A 14,951-nucleotide genomic window follows, 5' to 3' on the forward strand; every position below is an offset into this window, starting at 1 on the left:
AGAACTGCTTTTCCTACCCCACAGCGAAGCAGTAATGGGAGCTCTTTTCCCAAAAGCAGCAAGCACACTTGATGGGAACCTCCAATCTTGCTAAGCAAATATGAGGAGTGACCAGCCACAACCCAACGGGAGAGCCGAGCAGCAGGACAAGCAGCGTATGGACTGGGTGATGTACAGCATGGGCTGTGACGACCATCTGTGTGGGGCCATCACAGCTGCTTCTTTCAGTCTGCAGATAAACAAGCTCTCAAACTGCAGAGCACAGGATCGCTTTGGACTTCTCGGAACACGTAAGAGGAAGAGAAACGCATGCTGTCACACAACACAGGTCCCAAAGCATCAAGTGCACGCCCGACAATAGATTTCCAGGGCTCCAAACACGAAGCTATTCCCCACAGTTCCCAGAGAATCCAAGCGTACTCCCCTTTTCACATATATTTCTGCTCTGTGGAATATTTTTGTAAGGGGAAAGTAAAACTCTGTGCAAGACAGACTTTCTCAGGAAACTAGGAATGAAATACGCACTGGACCTATTCCAGTTGGACTTACTCCACCCTGACCACTGCCTCTGGTTCAGACCAGCCCAACAAGCAGCAAAACCTCCTAGTTGTGGACAACTGCTGCAAAATCCCTCGGTAATTTTGAGATGTGGAGTCATTTCCTAGGGGAGCAATCAGGAAAGATGCATCCCTTGGTACTAACCACTTCCTTGCTGAGAGTTGTATCTTACAATGCCCAGACCTCTTCATCGCTGGGCAGAAAAAGAGGTGGAGGAAAATAATCGTGAGACAAAATACCAGGTTTCAGACGAAGGCAAGTCCTCAACTTGCTCTCCTTGCTTTGCCTCAATTCATTATTCTGCAGGAAGGCTACAGACTGCTTTTCCTTCCTTATGGGTTTCCCCTCGCATTAATTAGCATGATACTAATAAATATATCTTTCCCAAAGAGGAGAGACAACCGAGGCAGAGCTGATGTGCACATGGGACTAGTCCATGCACTAGCCCGCCAAGACAGAACATAAACCCCCAGCGCTGCTGGATGCCATATAACTAACACAGGCACAACATCAGTAATAGGAGGCAGCACGTGTTTGGAATTCACGCACCCTGAGGAACACATAGTTGCACATAAAGGTAAATTTATGCAACAGGCACATTTGAAATTAGCCAGTCAGTATTCAACAAGCCAGGAGCCAACATAACACGCTAACACAAATCTCCTCTTACAAAGTTTACCAACCACAGCTCTGGTGTTTACAACGTACAACTGCTATTGAGAGGGAAAGAAAAAGGAAAAAAAAAAAAAAGCAGCAAGCTAGCAAGATCACACATGGAGTAGCGTTCCACAAACCCCTGTGAGGCTGCAGCGTTAGACAGACACGGAAGCTCCAACGCCCACAAACAGATTACAAAATTACTAAACCTCAGGACTACAAAAATACCTTTCAAGTTTATAAGAAACGAGTGGCGCAGAGCTCACAGGTGATGTGTGCAGCGTGGGAGACTGCAGGAAGTCACTTTCATTGCAGGCATCAACTTAGCTGGGGGAGGAGACCACGGGAATTTTTATGTACACACGTGCTTGATGTTTCTTTACCAGGCAATCAATACACTTAGCGGATCTGAATCAACCCGAAGCTTTCATAGGCGCAGACCCATTTCAGCGAGTATTCGGAAGGTGTTTTAAGCTTGCGCTTGCTCTTTTAATGGGGGTCAGGAGGTAACACAGATCCGCCGTACGCTGTGAGCAAGTCATTTGAGCACTGTAAAATTAACCCACAAATTCCCCTCCAAGAACAGACTGGGAAAGCTCCCGTAGCAGGTAAGCATGCCTCCAGAGACATTCAGGCAAGCAAACTGTGACTGTATGTGGAGTTTTGTAGGGGGACTCCCCCTTTGTTGGGCTACCTGGATACTCACACCCAGGTGCCAGCCACTTAATCGCACAGGAAAAACATGCTGTATCTGTTTCCCTTGTGGCGTAATGTAAAAAGTCCTGATTCAGGCTCCAGTCCCACGACATGGATGGAACCAATGGAAGCCCATAGTAAGACTGGCTTTTGCAGCTCTGCCTGCTGACAAGTATTGACAACCTGGCTACTTATTCATCTAAAAATGAACACACGCTGGTGAGAGGTGCTAGAAATACAGCCTCGGGGACTGTCGGCCTGCAGAGGTGCAAATGTCTGCTGCGCTGCCCCATTGACCTCGACTGAGCAGGGACCTCCAAACACAGCAGATCAGGCTTGATGCTCTAGCCAGCGTACAGGACCCGCAGCAAGCTGGACTGAGAACTCATAGCCATCCCCTGCAGACTGCCACCAGGAGTGGCTCTGAGCCTGGACATTCAGCTAGCAGCAGCCTTTTATGCCAGAAGAATGGCTTTGCTCCCTTCTTGCATTCCTGCTAACATAATTCATTTTAGAGGTGGCATTAATAGGATAGATTTTGCTCTCGTGTCAGCAAAAGTGTTTCCTTTACAACTTCCCTTAAGCTTTCTGTAAAACAGGGATCGGTGTCCCAACCATGCTGTTAGGCCATCATTGCTCTTTCAGTTCCTGTGACAGTGTTGCACCTTCAGCACAGACCTGAGTTGCACCAGAGCTCTGTTGCCTCTGGTTCCTCCTTCAACACATACACACAAGTGTAAGACGAAGCCCATGAACTAGGTAGGAAAAAACTAGGACCCCTTGAAAAGGTGTGGAGAAGCATTCAAGTACTGAACAACCCCTAAAATCAATACTTTTGTATCTTCAGGGTTCATTTCCTCAAACCCCAGTTTAGAATATTCTAATCTCCTTTAGTTTACCATAATAGGATTTCTACCTCTACCAAATATAAAAATCAAATAAAGGTTTTTGCACATTATCATTATCTTTTGCACATTCTATTTTGTACATCGACCTCTTCTATCCTGCCGTGCAATTCCCTGCAGCAATTCATTCACTCTTTCTTTCAACCATAGTCCGTTGTTCATCCAACTCTACATAGCAGACACGTAGTCACACTGGTTCAATAATGTCTTTTGTAGAGATTTCCAAGCCCCTGATCAATCACCTTTACTCCCTACTTTACTTACACAACCACCAGACGGAAGTAGGCATACAATGGAATCTGCCCAGGATAACTGGGCAAGGGGTGAAAATGCACGCACTTAACTATCCAGGCCTCTACAGCCCTACAGGGCATCCCCTTCCCTACCGGGGGGCTGATACAAACCCGCATTTACGTACCAAAATCAGCATCTTCTGTGCATCGAGGTGTCAGCGGAGAACAGTGGATTTTTCCTACCTTCCAAAGAACTATGTTCTTGCTATGTGAAGACTATGAGGATCAGGCTTTGAACAGCCACTGGATCCAAAGAATCCCTTGGCTTGTGCCCTTCCCTTTATGACATAAAGGTTCCTTTACTTTGAGCATTATACCGCTCACTGCCTGCCTTACACATGCACACCCCCCTAAAACAGGCTCACAGAGAAAAGTAATGGGAAGCAGAACTACACTAATGTAATCTGAACTGGAGCTAACCTTGTTTGTGTGCTGGGCTAATGGTGAAAGGGGTTGTCAGCAAGGAAAAAGATGGGAAAGCAGAACATACACGTGGTGATAAAAACAGGCTGCAGTTCTGTGGAGCTCCCAGCTCCAGAGCAACTAGAGAAAGAGCATCAGAGCGCTATGCCATCATTCAAGCTCAGCAGGACCTTATATCCAACCACAAGTAATAGCCAGAGGGAGGGAAAGAGGAGCTTAGATAAAGCAGCTTAAGAGAAATGGAAATGTAAAGCCATACCTCATTCTAGAAGTAAAACAGTATCACTAGAGAGAGGCAGAGGAACACCAAGGAGTAAGAAAAGCATCTGATAGGAGGACTTGAGAACCTTGCTCTGGTAGAAACTTTCAAGCAGCCTTTTAGGCAAGGTCACAGTCAATCAATTATACTTTCAGTATTGTCTGAGGAAGCATCTAGTGGGAAACAGTATATTTAGTGGTTAAAACAAGAGCTTGAAAACTGACAACTTGCGAAGTTCCATTCCCAACCTGACAATTGTTTGAGGCGTGACTTCAAACGACTAACTCCCCTGGGTTTCAGTTTTCTCATACGCACAAGTTTACCTCATGTAGGATGTCACAATTCCTAAATGCTAGCAAAACGATGTGGGATCTTTGCGCTCCTGCTATTACTGCTAACACGGGCATAGTCTGGGAGCTGGAGAACGGTGTGATAAACGAAAGCTTCTAGCTGAGGAGGTTACTGAAATTAGCCTTTTTCAGCTGCTCCCCTGAGTGGGCAATACCAAAAACCCAACTGCATCTTGGTGATGAAAACAAAAAATAAGCCACGCGTTTCTAGTGACCCTCGCCACTCCATTCAACTTTCTTCACTTTCAGGTTCCACCTCCAGCACGTACAGCACACCGCGCTTAGGTGTTAAGCGACCGACCCTGGAGAGCTCTTAAAAGGCGCTCTCGCCCTGCCAAAGCACACAACCCAAAGCTGTAACCCGCCGTACAAACGCCCGCCGCCGTTAGGGGCTGACCTCGGCGGCACAACTCCAGCGTCAAAGGTGCGGGTGGCAAGACGTTGCCAAGCACGCACAAATCTCTGGGTGACTCTTAATCGCAGCGACAAGGCGCTGAGCATAAAACCTTCTGCTAAAGCCCGGGCCGAAATCCCAGCAGGACAAGACCCCTCCAGCATGTCAGCAGGTGACACGAGTGGGTTCCATCCAATTCCCGGCCGAAAAAGAAAGCCTGATGCCATCCGCCCGCCTTGGAAACCGAGAGGAGCGCCGCTGCCAGCGCATCTCTTCCTGCGGGGGGCGGGATAGGGCTGCTAGGGCCGGCCTCCGGAGCAGCTAAATTCTATTTGCAGGTTACCGGGTCTTAAAATACCCAGTTTCCATAAAGAATTGCTTTTCCTTAAGAAGGAGACAGTTTGTTAACACAGCCCGTGGAGTGACTCGGATTTGCCGCAGACAGACAGACGGCGGAGCGACGGACGGGCACCCCCCGGCCGCCGCCGCCCCCCCCTTCCCGGGCCCGGCTCCCCCCCAGCGCCCCCCGCCCCAAGCCCCCCGGTGCTCACCTGCCCGCGGCGGCCGCGCTCCCGCGCTCCCGGGGCGGCCCCGGCCCCGCCCCGAGCCCCACCCCACCCCCGGCCCCGCCCCCACCCAGGCACCGTCTCCAAAGACCCGCCCGCGCCGCGGCGTCGGGCACCGTCTGCAAAGTGCAGCACCGAGGCGAGGGCGCACAACCCACGCCACCCCCCGTCCCCCGCTGGCGGCCCACCAGTAACCCCGCACACCAGTAGCTCTGCCCCACACACCAGTCACCCCACGCTGGGCAGCGGTCACGGTGCGCCGAGTAGCCACGCACCTGAACCCCGGCACCAGCTGCGCATTGCGCGCCACTGGTCCACCACCAGCCCCAGTTAACCGTACTGCCACAGCTGTGTCACACAGCAGTAACACGGCCTTGTGCTCCAGTAACCCAGCAGCCACCCTCTGTCACGCACACATCGCTCTAGCCGTGCGTCGCACGCCGGTAATCTGCGGTGCTGGTTTGTGCAGCCCAGCACACAAGAAGATGTACAACGGGCACTGCAACACCCCCAGGAGAAGTCAATCCTGGAAGCCAAGCACCAAAAGTGTCCAAAGCATTACATGGCTGCCACGGTCCTGACACGGCCGCACGCACATGTTGGGGACACGCTGCTGGTAACACCCGACAATGGCTGCGTTACTACCAGAGCCGAAGGACTAACTGTAGGGCACATTGTTGAAGGTAGGCCCTAAATTCAGCTATAGGTGTAAAACTACTCTTATAGGAGTTTTTAAATGGTTTGGGATTCACTGCTGCCCTGGAAAGGGCTGCCTGGACAACCTCAGTCACTCAGCTGTTCTTCCTTCACCTGGAAGAGTTCTGCGCTATAAGGATGGGGACGACCCCAAACGGACATTTTCAATGTCACTTCAAGTGATGTGGGGAAAAGAAGTGGTGCCCCCAAGGCAGGCAAGGTGTCCATGGGGCCCAAGGTAGGAGCAGGGTAGCAACAGGCCGTAGCGTCCCTGGTGTCACACTAGCGCCTGGTAATCATGGGAGACACAGGAACCAAGCACAGCTTTTGATGCTGGATACCAAGGACGTACAGGATACCTATCCATTTTTTTTCTCCACCAACCTGTTGTACAGGCCCGATGGCTGCAGGGGACACCCACCCAGGCACCAAACCGCCATGCAAGGGCCCATCCCACCAGAGCCCCAAGGTGCCTCAGGGGTGGGCCACCTCTCAGACACCCCATGGGGCTGCTGTCACCCTTTTGCACAGAGCATCCCTCCGACTTGTCACAGGAAATTAGAGGTTCCAAAGCAGCAGCAGATGGGGCTAAGAAACATTTCCAGTGTTCAAAGACAATCACTGTCTCATTAAATTTTCAGCAGCAATTAGAAACCCAAAGATCACGTGCTCTTTTGAAAAAAATCTCTCTCTTTTCATACATCTCCTTTTGTACTTGAGAAGTGCCCAGTGTACTTTGGGACACGAATAATAAGAGATTGTGAACATGGATTTGTGCTTTTAATTATTTTGCTCCCACACATGGAAACAAACAATCTCGGTATAGGACATGGTTCGCGTTAGTGCATTGCCCTGACTGGTCCTACAATTTTATGACTCCCAGGATTACCATTTTTCCTAAAGCTTCCACTGCTGGAGGCATGTGATTAAGGTATAAATGCTTTTTATTTTGTTTTCTTCCATGTTATAATCCAAGAAAAGCTCATTATTCTTGCAACCTGACTCATTTTTTTCCCCCTGAACATTACTAGATGGCTACACAGATATCTTGCCATCAGTACAAAAAGTGACTGTTGAAACATTCATTCTTCAACTCCATTCGAATCTAGTATCACATCTTAATGTGACCTTTTAAAGCTCAGAAACTGTCTATTTTAAATCATTGGCCCTGACATGTGTTGAAGATATTTTTAACAGACTGTTTACAGGAATTCTGGTTTCTGTTCTGCTATTTTTTTCCTTTTCAACAGCTTTTCTATTCATCGTCTCCAAGTTTCACATATAGGACTGTGCTGAACACTTACAGGACATTTGCCCACACCGCCTGCGAGAAATCGGACAACAGAAGGCCTGGGGAAGGGAAAAGGAACCGAAAGTCAGAAAAAATAGTTGCAACCTGCTACATTAAAGATCCAAGACCTCCAGGAAGAACAGAAGGGAAAGGTCAGTTAATTGTTTTATTTCTGGGTTATCGAGAGCAAAACAGTGCCAATGGGTTTGAAGAAAACACTGGAAAGAAGGGCTAGAGGCATCCACATGACATTATTTCAAATGCATCCAGTATTAGGCACGTGCTGGGCACGCCAGTTCAAAAAGACCATCTCCACGCCATGCCAATCTGGTATAAGTTTACCCAGAGCTGTTCATAAAACATAAATTTGCCAGAAACTTGATTGCATGCTCCTGCTGAGCCAGGGGTCAGCCTTGTCCTGCTCAGCGAGCGGTGCAGACCCCAGCCTAGTTTCACAACAGTCGCACCGTGGTCCAAGTTTTATGCAGGACTCATTAGGAGAGTGCAGAGAAGAACAGGCACTTTCTGTGTAACTGCAGGGGCTGATCTCTGCCACGGCGACACGGCAGCTCTGTCCCCAGTTAAGAGCCCTGCAACATTAACAAATAGGGTATAGTGCTGCAGCTACAGCTTGACCCCACACGAAGTGTCAGGCAAAGAAGAAAAATCAGTATCTAAAACTGATGTCAACATAGTTGTTGGATAACTCAAACTGACTTTCTTTTTTAAATCAGTATTTGCCACGTGTAAATGGATACTCTCTCAGACTGCATTATAAAGGACGTGCGCTGGGACAACCCAGGGTTAACATAAAACTGTAGGTCGTAGAAAGGCAAATGGGCGGGAGGAAAGGGATGATGAGTTTTCAGACATTCTGCATCACACAACTGCTGGCTCAGCGTACAAGTCCTTGCAGGATAAGGAGTGTCCAGAGGGAAGGGAGACTCCCTACTGATGGGGATAAAAATCCTGCAGTGCTTGGCTAGGGCTAAGGGCTGCTCTCTATTATATATTTACAAAGCCAAACCTAAAGTGTATTTTTCTTTTCATCTTTTGGCTGCACCTCACTTACAATGGCTGCCTCCATGAATACCTTCTTTTTATGTCCCTTTTCTTCAACAAACACTTTTTTGAGCCCTTAGTCTTAATTGTCAGTCTTTCCCAGTTCCACCTCTTGCCATTTATCCTCACATCTTTTCTCAGGTTCTTTCCTCTCTTCATTGCTCCAGGTACACCATTCTTGCACATCCACTTACCGTCTCGGCACCCCTTTACACAACGGACACGGTTGGAAATGCTGGCTGTACAGCTCCTAAACAGCTCCCTTCCAAATCCCTTCTCTACAGCAGCTGCTGCGTCAGAAATTTAGCCGATGTTCATAGCCTAGATGAGACAGATGGTCAGCTTCTGGAAGAAAAAGGAACAGGGGGAGAAAGAGGAGGAGGATGACAACAAGCAAGTAACATAACCACAGTGCCTTGGTATTTACAAGATTGCCTGGCAAGGGTGCTTTCAACTGCCAGTGGAGCACCTGGAGAGCAAACCACCATGCCTGCCCTCCTGGGTCCTGAGCCACGTAGATGTTGGCAATTTTAGTAAGCAGTAACATTTATGAAGCTGTATTCACCACTTCTACAGACAAGGCTAGAAGTAGCCTCTCTCATCCTCCACTTACTGGAGTACGAGGTAAACAAACAAGCAAATAAAAAAACCCCACCAAACTCACCACATTTAATTGCACCACAAAGCAAACAGGAAGCCAGAGCAGTTTTAGGAGAGTTGAAACTATTTGCTCCATGTGGTTAACACTACCAAACAGGCGGGAAACCGCACTTTTGCTTCAGCTATGCAGTTGGTCTGCAAATATGGCTAGTAACTTGCTCTTATTTAAAAGTCAAAAGAGGTTTTTTTGGCAATGAGATCTGAAATAGGATCACAGCCGCATGAAGTGTGCAACACTGATCCATGCCGGCTACCACAGAGGTGAGCAGCGGAGCTCATGTCTATAAGCACAGCCACAGGATGCATCCTTTGCTGAGAAATGCCTCTGGCCAAACCAAACAGTACTTCAAGACTTGAAGATCACTCTTTCTTTTTGCATCTTACACGAAGGGTCTCTGTGCCATAGTGTAAAGCCACACTGCTACAGGCTTTTCATTCTTTGCTGGGATTTCTTTACATACATACATGTATTTAGGGCCCCTAGGCTCTCTTGCAAGCAAGCAATGCGCACACTGAAGAAAGATTACGATATTGGCATAAACTGTACCAAGTATTTTAACTGCACTTTACAGCCCCCAACTGCCTTACACATTCATTTTCATATTTTGAACTTTCCAGTTCTCCATCCTCAAATAGCCAGAGCTGTCACAGCCTTACCACTTACGATGAACTTCATAAACAGCTTAATACTGCTGTATTTCACAGATGTTTTCTCAAGTAGGAGGGGAAGACTAGACCTTCATCTCTTAGAAAATCAGTGCTAGTGCTTTAAGGAAAGTGTTGACTAATCTAAACCAACTGCAGATCCAAAACCTCCTAAATTTTGTTGGGGAAATTCAGATATGAATTCACAGTTTTAAGGTCAAGCCCCACGTGATTACCTCTTACGTCCTACTGCTCTGCTGGCTGCTGTATGAATAATGTGCACAAACTGCTCAACTAGCCAGAAGTATTATCAAAGGAACCACTCATCCCAGGGAAACCAAGCTGTGATCTAGCACTGGGATTGCAATGGCCCCAACCTAATTTGACATAAATCCCTGTTTGATAGGAATATACCACCACTACTACTAAGTAATAAATAGTAAATGTTGTTAATATATTCAGAATACATACACTTTCATTTGTACCGCTTAAAAAACTTTAATAGTATGTACTGTAAACTCCACATGCCCGTGCTTTCTCTCCTTTGCTCTTGACACGCAAGAAAACCAAGGCACAGAAATGAATTGGCCAAAAGTCGCCTAGGAGGACGGTGGAAGAATCACATTAGATCTCTGGTGTCCTCACTAAAGGACTTGTTTTATTAGAATAATGTAAAGTTACTTGGTAGAACATCTTATGTTCAGTGAGGAGGAAAGAAGAAGAAAAGCAGGGGAAATGACGACTTACAAAAAGTTAGGTCCAGAATAATTCTAGCAGGTTGGGAGGCAAAGGACAGCAAGCGCATTGGGACCCATGACTGGTGGAAATGTAAATGGACAATGTCCACTCAGGAAAGAGCTGCAAGGAGGATGATCCCACAGTTCCTATGACAACGCTGCTCCTGCCAGGGCTGAGGAAGGGAAAAAAGGAGGATGCGAGGGCACAAAGAGGATTTCCCTGGCCAGAGCAGCACGGTCAGGAAACGTGGATTTGCTGCAGCCAGCGGTGCAAGGATTGCAGGGCAGTAGCCCCTGACATGGGTCTCTGGAGAGAACAGAAACTAGAAAAAGGCCATGTTGCATAAAACTGAGAGGAGAAATTCACCACAACACCTTTCTAAAATAAAGATTAAAACTAGCCCTTCTCTCAGGAGGTCACTGTCACAAGTCTCAGGTTCCACTTTCCCCCAGCTCAAGTCCCACAAAAAAGGCATGTCCTCTGCTAAGGGCACGGCACGGGACAGACACCAGGTGAGGATATTTAGGGGAACAAAAACCAAAGGATCACAAGCACATTTTCCAGCTTCACCCAGTATGGGTTGCATTAACCTGGGGGACCACGGATACCGGGACCAGGGCCTCACCGAGCACCCAGCTCTTTGCTGCCCTGCGCTGTCCACCTCCTTTCACTGCCAACTTGTCACATCGTGAAGCACACATCTGTAACCAGCCCTGAAACAGATGCTGGATTCTTCATCTATGCTCATGCAACCTTCCCAGGAGGAGGATATTTCTCTGAAGAAAAATGCAGCAGTTTTTTCATAGCGTGGACTTTGGGACAGCTGAGCGCACAGTGGTCATAACACGAATTGTTTTTCTTTCAAGAGCAAAGCTACGGTTCACTTGTTGATATTGTCACAAGAGATATTTCAGGGAAGAAAGCCATGACAAAGCCTCAGCATGTTTTTATCTTTCTTTGCTGGACATGCATTTAAACAAAAAAAACTCACTAAGCAAAATCTCTCCATGAGCTGTATAGGAGATGGTGAATTAGTAGCGGGTGGGATTCAAGGACCTGAGCAGCCTGTTTATTCAAAGAGCCTCTGAAGCAGCACCAAGCCTGAACAACAGAGAGAAGGGAGAATGATGACAAAGATACTCGGCTCTCTTGCTGAAGGCCAGAATGGCGTACTTTGGTGTCCTTGCCCGGAAAAAAATACTGGTTTATTTGTGTGACTATGCATTTAAATGAAGCATACTGCAGACTAGAGAACAACGCATTTCTCTATGATTTCCCCATAATTGTTTGCAGAGGAAAAATAAGCTACAAGAACTGACCTGAGTTAGCTGCAGCAAGCAGATGAGATGCCTATCTTGATCATCATCAGCACCACAGGACTTCTAAAGGAGAAAAATCCCTGGAGGCACTTTTCCTTAGGAGGTTATCAAAATGAACCAGGGGGCTTTGATACCTCCTTTGTTGTTTCCTCATCAGAATTTCAAAGTTACAACCTCTGCCCATGCCAAAGTATAGCATTAAGGAAAAAGCAAGTTCTCTTAATTGTTGGTGTTGCAAGCAGCACAACATCCCAGAGAACCGAGTGGAAGGTATTAGTCAAATGTTAGATGGGAGATGCTACTGACCCAGTTCTGCAAGATACTGAAGCTACAGCTTTGTCAGGGATACAGTTTGAGTTACTGACTGCAAGAACAGTCAGACAAGTCAAGTAAGACAAAACAGTTTGGGGAAAACACACAAAAACAAACTAATGCCAACAAAAATCCCCAGCAAAATTACACACACTGCTCTGAAACCCCAGGACTTAATGCTTTCAAGGGCAGGACCTGGAGTAAGGTACTCACGTTCTACTCCTCATACTGGCACTGGTGCTGTGGCCTTTGGTAAGTTGTTTCACCTGTTTCTCTGTGCACAGAATACAGATATTATTACTTCCGTGTTTCACAGGGCATTTTGTGAAGCTTTGCTGTTTGTACAAGTCATCTGAGGTCTTTAACTGGTGGTGCTACAGAAGTTCAAAGCATCGGTGTCTCGACACAAAATATCGCTTACTTCTTTATCACTTCAAAATATAATTGTGTACATACACAGCATTTCCCCCCCAGGAATGCCTCTCAGAACCTCACTTCTGCTGAAGATTTTTTTTGATACAAACCCAAAGAATGTCAAGCACAAATGGCCAGAAGCTACATCCCTTTTCTGACGATTGGTTCCTCAGGAGGGACAAGCAACTTTCCTTTCTTTTTTTTTTCTGCAATACCATTTCTTGGGAGTACTTCTTTTTGCAGAAAGTGAGTGATCTATAAAACCACAAATTTCCATTATGAGTTGTAACTGCCTGCTTAACTAAACCACGCTGTTTAATCTTGAAATTACTGTTGGGGGATTCTGGATCCTTTTCTTTGCTACCAGAAGAAAAGCAGCACCCAGCCTCCCCACACTCAGAAGTCCAGTTTAGGTTCACAGGAATGTTGGGTTTCTCAAAAAATATAAAACTAGACCTCAGTGATGAAGTCAGAGCACTAACAAACAAGTCCTTCATCCAGTTTGGGAATTTTGGGGGTCCTTATTAATTGTTTCCAGTAAGACCGGATCTTGCAAACTTTTGTGTGGGTGGCTGTCTGCATGCTGAAGGCAGACAGATGCAGGTGCCTGCCTGCACTAAGTATTTTGCACAAACTCATGGGTTTGTTATATTTGGGTGGTTTTTGTTTGTTTAGTTTTATTTGATGTTTAAAGCGTGTATTCCAAACCAAGCAACTTTCAGAACCGAAATACACTTTCTGCATAAAAAACAAAATACATGTATCATGTTGCAAAAGGAGGCAGATGCCAGTAACAAATGTTTTAAGGATTTTTTAGCAGCCACCTGAAAAATCACTTAAGAGTCAGAAATAAGTAGCAAAGGCCATTGCATGAGTCATCAGTGACAACAAGGAGAAAAGGAATGTGAAAAGATTTCTATTTCTAAAATGAGAGATGGTTTTGGCTGAAAGAAAATTATTTTTACTGTTACCAGAGCAAAATTTCCATTTGTGAAGAGGGGAATTTCCACCTGAGACATATTGATGAAGAATCATTTACATAGCTGGAGGTAAAACTACAACTTTTACCCTGGGAACAGTGTTGAAGGAAAAACAAACTCTTTTCGGTAGCAGGAAAATGCAAAATTTTTGTCCTCAAATTTTGGTCCAGAAATAGATAATGTTTGTTTTCATTAAGTCTTTAAAAATACTTACAAAGAAGAGAAGATGTATTTCACAGAAGCAAACATTCCAGCCTGCCTAAACAGAACTAGGACTGGGAAACTGTGCTGGACACTTATTGACTACGTTAAGCACTTATGCTGTATGCTACAAGCATCACTGTTTATCATTGCTGCATCATAATTTAAAATGTGGCAGCTGCCAGGATCTGAGTGAGGTTGGGTGCCCCCTCACAGCAGGATGCACTTAAGCAACTGAATTTGCTGCTTCAAAGGATTTTTGCATGTCTCAGCCTGCTCCTTTCAATGGCACTGGCCACGCTACAAACTCGCTGCCTTAGTTCCCCTTTCAGGACAGTGGGAACAGCAATGTTTAGTATTGGATCACTTAGGAGATTGCAGGTTTTTTCACTGTCTTTATTGCTGGCTTTTCTGCTATCCTCACAAGACAGGGAAAAGCAGAGTACCACAAACTAGCAAAGTCTTTAAAATCAGTCACCTAAAACCAGAGAGATAAGGGACTCTGCTGGGGAAGAGCCTTCAGGGAAGTTCTCCACCAGCCCAAAACCAAAACCATCTGCCCTGGTGCAGAAATCAGCAGTAAGTCATGGCCCGAGGGATAATTTCAGCCAGCTTTTGGGATGGGTCCCCTGGCACAGGGTCTGGTGGGAAAAAGCAGCTCAGCACTAAGCTGGCATCCAGTAGCCTGCTATGTTTTAATACAAGGGTAGGAACGGACATCTCCAGTAAAGCCTAGGTGTTCTGCAAGTCCAGCTGGGCGTGGTTATGGCCTTCCCTAACACCCCTAGGAATAAGCCTTCTTCCCATTAGGATGCTTAGGACTGGCATCACCCCCCGCATGCACCCTCTCGCCCTGATCAACGAGATGCTCCCTATGGCAGACAACAGGCAGCCTCACGCTGCTGCACTGGGTGGAGCGGCCCTGCCTACGAGCACACACGATGCATTACATGCACAGACAAAATAAGAGATGACCTACGTGAAAAAACAGCAAAGCAAGACACAGAGGTGCATTTAAGACAGGCATCGCACCTAAGGCAGTGACAAACCCCCCAGCTCACTCCCACGTGTATCTTGTACCACAGCCTTTTGGGTCATCTGGAATTTTTGTCATCTATTGTTGCAGCATTTGCTGCTTTTCTCTGGGACATGAGAAGAAAATAGAAGGCACATGCTTCTATGAAAACTGCATGGCATTACGATTTGCAGACTGGGTTTTGCACATACAAGACATGCTACTTCTTTCTGAGAATAAGTTGTCCAGGTCCTCGTCCCAATGGCGGCCTTTCAAAGCACTGCGTTCCTGGTAGCTCATCTTCCCTCACCACCCATGAAAAAAGTGAAACAGACTGATTTATTTATTCATTTTAAATCTTCTTCACATTTCCAGGAAGACCATGCTGCTCATTTGTCAAGGCTTATTTCAAGGAAAATACTCAAATATTTGAAAATTAAAGGAGGGAGGAGTCTCACTTAACTGGTGCTTTAGCTGAGTTCAGCACATTAAAAGTCATCTACTCCTAAACAGATAA

At 46.5% G+C, this 14,951-nt stretch overlaps 1 protein-coding gene across 3 annotated transcripts in view; it reads right to left on the bottom strand.

The window, feature by feature from the left end:
• Positions 1-14,951, bottom strand: part of PIK3CD (phosphatidylinositol-4,5-bisphosphate 3-kinase catalytic subunit delta) — a 55,282-nt gene that overhangs the window by 23,928 nt on the left and 16,403 nt on the right. Inside the window, exon 1 of one of the 3 annotated variants that reach the window (XM_075113965.1) lies at positions 8,345-8,433. The exons of 1 other annotated variant lie outside the window; for it this stretch is intronic. The gene's annotated coding sequence lies outside the window, so the exon portion shown is untranslated. Of the gene's footprint in view, positions 1-5,086; positions 5,141-8,344; positions 8,434-14,951 lie in introns of those variants that run through there. One more of the 3 variants, XM_075113964.1, reaches the window with a different exon arrangement.

Source organism: Phalacrocorax aristotelis, chromosome 19 (genome assembly GCF_949628215.1).
Source record: "Phalacrocorax aristotelis chromosome 19, bGulAri2.1, whole genome shotgun sequence".
NCBI classification, from domain to species: domain Eukaryota; kingdom Metazoa; phylum Chordata; class Aves; order Suliformes; family Phalacrocoracidae; genus Phalacrocorax; species Phalacrocorax aristotelis.